General features: G+C 47.3%; 1 non-coding gene across 1 annotated transcript; it reads right to left on the bottom strand.

Annotated features, from left to right (window-relative positions):
• Positions 1–5,702: 5,702 nt before the first annotated feature.
• Positions 5,703–5,784, bottom strand: TRNAS-AGA (transfer RNA serine (anticodon AGA)). The gene has a single exon. It is a non-coding gene; the product is annotated as a tRNA-Ser (tRNA).
• Between the last annotated feature and the right edge of the window lie 1,264 nt (positions 5,785–7,048).

Genomic DNA, 7,048 nt, shown 5'->3' on the forward strand with positions numbered 1-7,048 from the left:
GCACATTCCTGCTCCTCTTCATATATAACCAGACCAGTGGCTTTCCCAAACACAATCTGATTATCATCTTCCTGTCTCTTTCACAAATGTAAATGTAACTTGCATTTCAATTGCATTCACCCTCTCACACATAGACAACGTTCTTATATTGTGAATGAAACATAATCTGCATCACACATAATGCAGCCTAAGAAATGTTACATCAAACTGTTGTTGAATGAAACCCACTAGTTTGCATTTGTGAAACACAATCTGATTAACATGTTCCTGTCTCCTCTAACATCTCCATGCAATCCCAGTTCACACAATGGCCCTCATTCCGAGTTGATCGGTCGCAAGGCGAATTTAGCAGAGTTACACACGCTAAGCCGCCGCCTACTGGGAGTGAATCTTAGCTTCTTAAAATTGCGACCGATGTATTCGCAATATTGCGATTACTAACTACTTAGCAGTTTCAGAGTAGCTCCAGACTTACTCTGCCTGTGCGATCAGTTCAGTGCTTGTCGTTCCTGGTTGACGTCACAAACACACCCAGCGTTCGCCCAGGCACTCCCACCGTTTCTCCGGCCACTCCTGCGTTTTTTCCGGAAACGGTAGCGTTTTCAGTCACACGCCCCTGAAACGCCGTGTTTCCGCCCAGTAACACCCATTTCCTGTCAATCACATTACGATCGCCGGAGCGAAGAAAAAGCCGTGAGTAAAAATACTTTCTTCATAGTAAAGTTACTTGGCGCAGTCGCAGTGCGAACATTGCGCATGCGTACTAAGCGGATTTTCAGTGCGATGCGATGAAAAATACCGAGCGAACAACTCGGAATGAGGGCCAATATTCAGAGAAGACAGCAACAAATCCTTTCACCTGCATGTGTCTATAAAGTTACACAGGGACACATCTCAATCTCAAAGAAATGGCTTGTCCATACACCCCTTTCCAGGTGCCAGGGTCATCAGCAACTCAATTCCTAGGTGAGAAGCTTCCAAGCCATTTGTCCACAAACGTAAATGCATTTTAAAACCAACACAGCTTACACATTCCTTCTAAGTGCTGGCATTTGCTGCAATGTAAATGTGCAGTCTTACAACTGTGCCTATTGCCTTAAATATAACATTGGTGAAAACACAGTATTAAATATATTTTTAAATACCCGGTGCCTAGCACCCACACTACATTTAAAGATGGCGCTTAGCACCAGTGCACAATTTTAAAGTGGCGCCAAGCGCCCATTGTCCCTTAATATGGCGCCGGGCACGAGGATTAACACCTTCAGTGCCGCAGCCGCCATTACACGTGTGGCTGGTTGGTCTCTCCGGCCACAGTAATATTTTAGTGCATCTTACTATCATTCTATTTGTGTGAAACTACATTTCATTTGCATGGAGATAGTTATCTGTTGTCTACTGTGAGGAGGCAAGAGAAAGGGACCTCTAGGACTTGTCTGCAAGGGAAAGGGACCTCTAGGACTTGTCTGCAAGAGAAAAGGACCTCCAGGACTTGTCTGCGCAGGAAAGGGACCTCTAGGACTTGTCTGCAAGAGAAAAGGGACCTCTAGGACTTGTCTGCAAGAGAAAAGGGACCTCTAGGACTTGTCTGCAAGGGAACGGGTACTCTAGGACTTGTCTGCAAGGAAACGGGACCTCTAGGACTTGTCTGCAAGGAAACGGGACCTCTAGGACTTGTCTGCAAGGGAAAGGAACCTCTAGTACTTGTCTGCAAGGAAATGCAGTCACAGTGCCTGCAGTCAGGATCCCGGGGTCCAGGATACTGATGCCAGAATCCCAACTGCTGACAATTTCACCAGCCGGAATCCCGGCTCACAGGGACCACTGAGCTCGCAAGGGGCTTGCTAGCACTCGCCCTGCTGCCAGCATACTGACGGCCGGCATCCCAACCATTGGTAATACATACTGATCCCGTCTGCAAGTCAGAAAGGAAAGAGTCTATGGCCCAAGTTCTGTGATCTTAAAATGATGCCCTCAGTCTGCAGAAGTCACACCTGGGAAGCATTCCAGAAGAAGACAGCAAAGGAGTGTTCTTTTTAGAAAAGCCCTCCTCCTCCCCCTCTGGAAAGACTGACAGCCGGATCCACCAATCAATCAGAAAGGAGGAGACTGTGTTGGTGGGAGGTGAGGGTACACTGCTAGATGCACTGAAGTTTGGGGTGTCTTCCCCTCTCAGTGCCCTTGGTTATTAGCCACTCTGTGTGCCCTATTACAGCTGTCACTGCTGCCCAGGACTGGAAGGGATATAGAGAACCTGGAAAGGACTTTGCTGAACTCTGAGTGGACTTTATTAGTATAACCCTGCTTGCTGGTCACTGGATTTCTGGGTCTCTCTGAATAAAGATCACCTTGCTTTCGTTGTACCCACTCCATTGTGTGATCGCTGAACCCCAGGATACCTAGGTCACCCGGTATCCTCACATCTAGAACATCATTGCATCTTTTATTGCTTGGCCAAAACATCCTCAGGGGTATATGCAATTCACGGCGAATCGCGGCAAATTTTCGCCGTTTTTTAATTCGACACAATTCACCATATTCAATAAAAAACGGATTCGACAGTCCCGCGTGCAAAAAACGGCAGATTTGCTGGATTTTGCCGCGATTTAAAAAAACGGGAAAAAAACTGGGAAAACCCGAAAAAAAATGGTGTGGGGTCCCCCCTCCAAAGCATAACCAGCCTCGGGCTCTTCGAGCTGGTCCGGGTTCTAAAAATACGGGGGACAAAAAGAGCAGGGGTCCCCCGTATTTTTCACACCAGCATCGGGCTCCACTAGCTGGACAGATAATGCCACAGCCGGGGGTCACTTTTATACAGTGCCCTGCGGCCATGGCATTAAATATCCAACTAGTCACCCCTGGCCGGGGTACCCTGGGGGAGTGGGGACCCCTTCAATCAAGGGGTCCCCCCCAGCCACCCAAGGGCCAGGGATGAAGCCCGAGGCTGTCCCCCCCCATCCAATGGCTGCGGATGGGAGGCTGATAGCCTTGAGAAAAATAACAAGAATATTGTTTTTTCCAGTAGTACTACAAGTCCCAGCAAGCCTCCCCCGCAAGCTGGTACTTGGAGAACCACAAGTACCAGCATACGGGAGAAAAACGGTCCCGCTGGTACCTGTAGTACTACTGGAAAAAAAATACCCAAATAAAAACAGGAGACACACACCTTGATAGTAAAACTTTATTACATACTGCTGACACACACATACTTACCTATGTTGACACGCCGACTGCCACGGTCTCCGACGATCCGAGGGTACCTGTGAAAAAATTATACTCACCTTCCAGCGTCCAGAGGTACATCCACGTCCAGAAAATAATCCACGAACTTGGCAAAATAACAAAACGCAAACACCCGAACCACCGGACTAAAAGGGGTCCCATGTTTACACATCAGACCCCTTTCCCCGAATGCCGGGACACCACGTGACTCCTGTCACTGAAGTCCCTTCAGCCAATCAGGAAGCGCTACTTCCGTGGCGCTCACCTGATTGGCTGTGCGCTGTCTGAGCTGTCAGACAGCGCATCGCAAAGCCTCTCCATTACTTTCAATGGTGGGAACTTTGCCGTCAGCGGTGGGGTTACCCGCGGTCAGCCGCTGACCGGCGGGTGACCTCACCGCTAGCCGCAAAGTTCCCACCATTGAAAGTAATGGACGGAGCTGTGCGATGCGCTGTCTGAGTTCAGACAGCGCACAGCCAATCAGGTGAGCGCCACGAAGTTGCGCTTCCTGATTGGCTTTAGAGACCTTTCTGTGACAGCTGTCACTCTGAGAGGTCTCTCTGCATTCGGGGAAAGGGGTCCCATGTGTCAACATGGGACCCCTTTCAGTCCGGTGGTTCGGGTGTTTGCGTTTTGTTATTTTGCCAAGTACGTGGATTATTTTCTGGACGTGGATGTACCTCTGGACGCTGGAAGGTGAGTATAATTTTTTCACAGGTACCCTCGGATCGTCGGAGACCGTGGCAGTCGGCGTGTCAACATAGGTAAGTATGTGTGTGTCGGCAGTATGTAATAAAGTTTTACTATCAAGGTGTGTGTCTCCTGTTTTTATTTGGGTATTTTTTCCCAGTAGTACTACAGGTACCAGCGGGCCCGTTTTTCTCCCGCATGCTGGTACTTGTGGTTCTCCAAGTACCAGCTTGCGGGGGAGGCTTGCTGGGACTTGTAGTACTACTGGAAAAAACAATATTCTTGTCATTTTACTCAAGGCTATCAGCCTCCCATCCGCAGCCATTGGATGGGGGGGGACAGCCTCGGGCTTCACCCCTGGCCCTTGGGTGGCTGGGGGGGGACCCCTTGATTGAAGGGGTCCCCACTCCCACAGGGTACCCCGGCCAGGGGTGACTAGTTGGATATTTAATGCCACGGCCGCAGGGCACTGTATAAAAGTGACCCCCGGCTGTGGCATTATCTGTCCAGCTAGTGGAGCCCGATGCTGGTGTGAAAAATACGGGGGACCCCTGCTCGTTTTGTCCCCCGTATTTTTTGCACCAGCACCAGGCGCAGAGCCCGGTGCTGGTTTTAAAAATACGGGGGATCCCCTGTCAAATTTTTCCCCGCATTTTTAGAACCAGGACCAGCTCGAAGAGCCCGAGGCTGGTTATGCTTTGGAGGGGGGACCCCACGCCATTTTTTTCCGGGATTTTACCATTCCATCTATAAAAAATAAATAAAAAAATATATATATTATTTTTAAAAATATATAAATAATACTTGTGCCTCCAAAAAAGACAAACCAAGTACCTAATCCCTTCTAATATAAATAGATGTGCTATTCCCCCCAAAAAAAACACCAAAAAAAAACATGTTTAATTTTTTTTTTATTGTTTTCACCCTCCAAAGTGTGGCGGATTGAAAATGACGAATTTACTGTCTAAAAGCACTGCTGTCGAATTTCCAAACTTGAATTAAATATGCTTTTGTCGAATTGCAGCACTTGTATCATTGCAGAAAAGTCGAATTTGCAAAAAGTTGAATTTCAAAAAGTCGAATTTTGAAAGTCCGTTTTTTGTCGGAAAGTACTGAATTGCATTGTCGAATTTTTTTTTTTGGGCGAAAAAGTGCAGTTTTTCGACAATTTCGGGAATTCGCCGCTAATTGCATATACCCCTCAGTCTCTGTGAGGGTTTAGACTGTTTTAAGGCGTTGTGACTAAGCAATTACATTTTCATATAACAACAATTTCTTAACAGACCAGTTTAAAAGGAAAAAGAAATAAACGTGTGTGATGGACGGGACTTTATGTCCACTTTCTGGAGAGTTACCCTATTGCAGGGTTTTAACCAAAAAGAATGGACAGGGATGAAAGTCAGGAAATGGGAGAATTTGTCTGGGAAAAACCAGGAGATTCCAGGTCAGACAGATAAAAGGGGGAAATATTTACCATTGTGTCACAACCACATATTAGGAATTTGCCTTGAGTTCGGCCGGAGTCTCGGAGCTCCGGCCGTCTCGCATCCGGCCCCTTGTGTGTACTATGTGGATGTGTTTCCATAACACACGCTGAGTTTTTATACCAGAGGTGCATTACATTGCAGTTACCAGCAGGGGGTATAAACTGAAAGTGATTGCCATCTCCCGTACTTTACCCATTCCCCCCACCCACCCACCCCATACACACACTCCCTGACAATATGAAAATAGTCTCTGCTGTACTTTTCTGTCTTCAGAACATAATAGCACATTTAAAAAAAAACAACCGTAGTCGGCAGGATTTGAACCTGCGCGGGGAGACCCCAATGGATTTCTAGTCCATCGCCTTAACCACTCGGCCACGACTACAACCTGCCTCACTGTCACCTATACACACAGCCTTCTATAGGATCAATATTGGGATTCAAACACTATAAAATGGAAAATGTCAGAATTCTGAATCATGAAATGATTATAATAATGGGAAATGGTACAATGTAGATAAATATACTTGATGCACATGTGGAATTATTGTGTGGGTCACTACTTCAGGTGACACTTACTAAGTGGGATTATGACCTACAACAGTAGTAATAATAATAATAATAATAATAATAAATACTACACCAGGTGGCCCCCTCACTGAAACAAGCTCCCACGTTCTATCAGACTCTTCCCAACCTTGCAAATCTTCAAACCGGCACTGAGCACCCACTTCTTCATCAAAGCATCGTGCCCGTCCACCACATAACCATGTCTCCCCACCTCATGCCTTGGTCATCTCTACCATGCTTACTTCCTCCCCCCTGTCCCCCTCTCCTGCTCGCACCTCATGTCACCTGTCTGTCTCCTCTTCACTTGGATTGTAAATTCCTTCGAGCAGGGCCCTCTTCCCTCCTGTTATCACAGCCCTCTTGTCACAAAATGGAGGTTTACATAGAGTGACCAATTTATCCCTTTTCCTTGGGACACTCATGGATTACACAGGTTCTGTGGCTGATTAAAACCAGCTGAAATGTAGGTTTGAAGTCAGCAGGCCACAGACCCTGTGTAATCCATGAGCGTCCCAGGTAAAAGGGATAATATGGTCACTCTAGTTTACAACACTTCCCAGTCGCACTTTGTCCTACCTGTGGCGCAGTCCAAAGTGCTGTCTGCCATTCGCTGGTCCATCTGGCATCCCACGCTGTCAGTCACAGCATCCATTCAGGATAGTTAGGCTTCTGCTCCTTCCCGGCCTGCTAGACCTCAGTCTACTCTGAAGCTTAGCCTGGAGTAATGCATGTTACTTCCTGATCAGCTGACTCTGCAGATCACTCTCCAACCAGGTGATGTTTCCCTGACATGTGATTCCTTCAGCCTATCATCAGAGACCAAGGGGTATATATTCCAGCTCCAAGCACTGGGGAGCTGTCAGTTGTTTGTTGTCCTTTAAGCCTATAGAGAGCTCCTGCTTAAAGAGACAGTGCATTACTAACTTCAGCACTTCCTGACTCCTGTCTCCAGGATATCTGCAAACCTGCATCGTTGATGGTCTCCTCTCCAGTATATCTGCAAACCTGCACCGCTGGTTATCTCAGCTCCAGTATACCTGTAAACCTGAACTGCAGGTTGAATCCCAGCTTCCAGCTCT

This window comes from Pseudophryne corroboree, chromosome 4, assembly GCF_028390025.1.
Source record: "Pseudophryne corroboree isolate aPseCor3 chromosome 4, aPseCor3.hap2, whole genome shotgun sequence".
Classification (NCBI taxonomy): Eukaryota; Metazoa; Chordata; class Amphibia; order Anura; family Myobatrachidae; genus Pseudophryne; species Pseudophryne corroboree.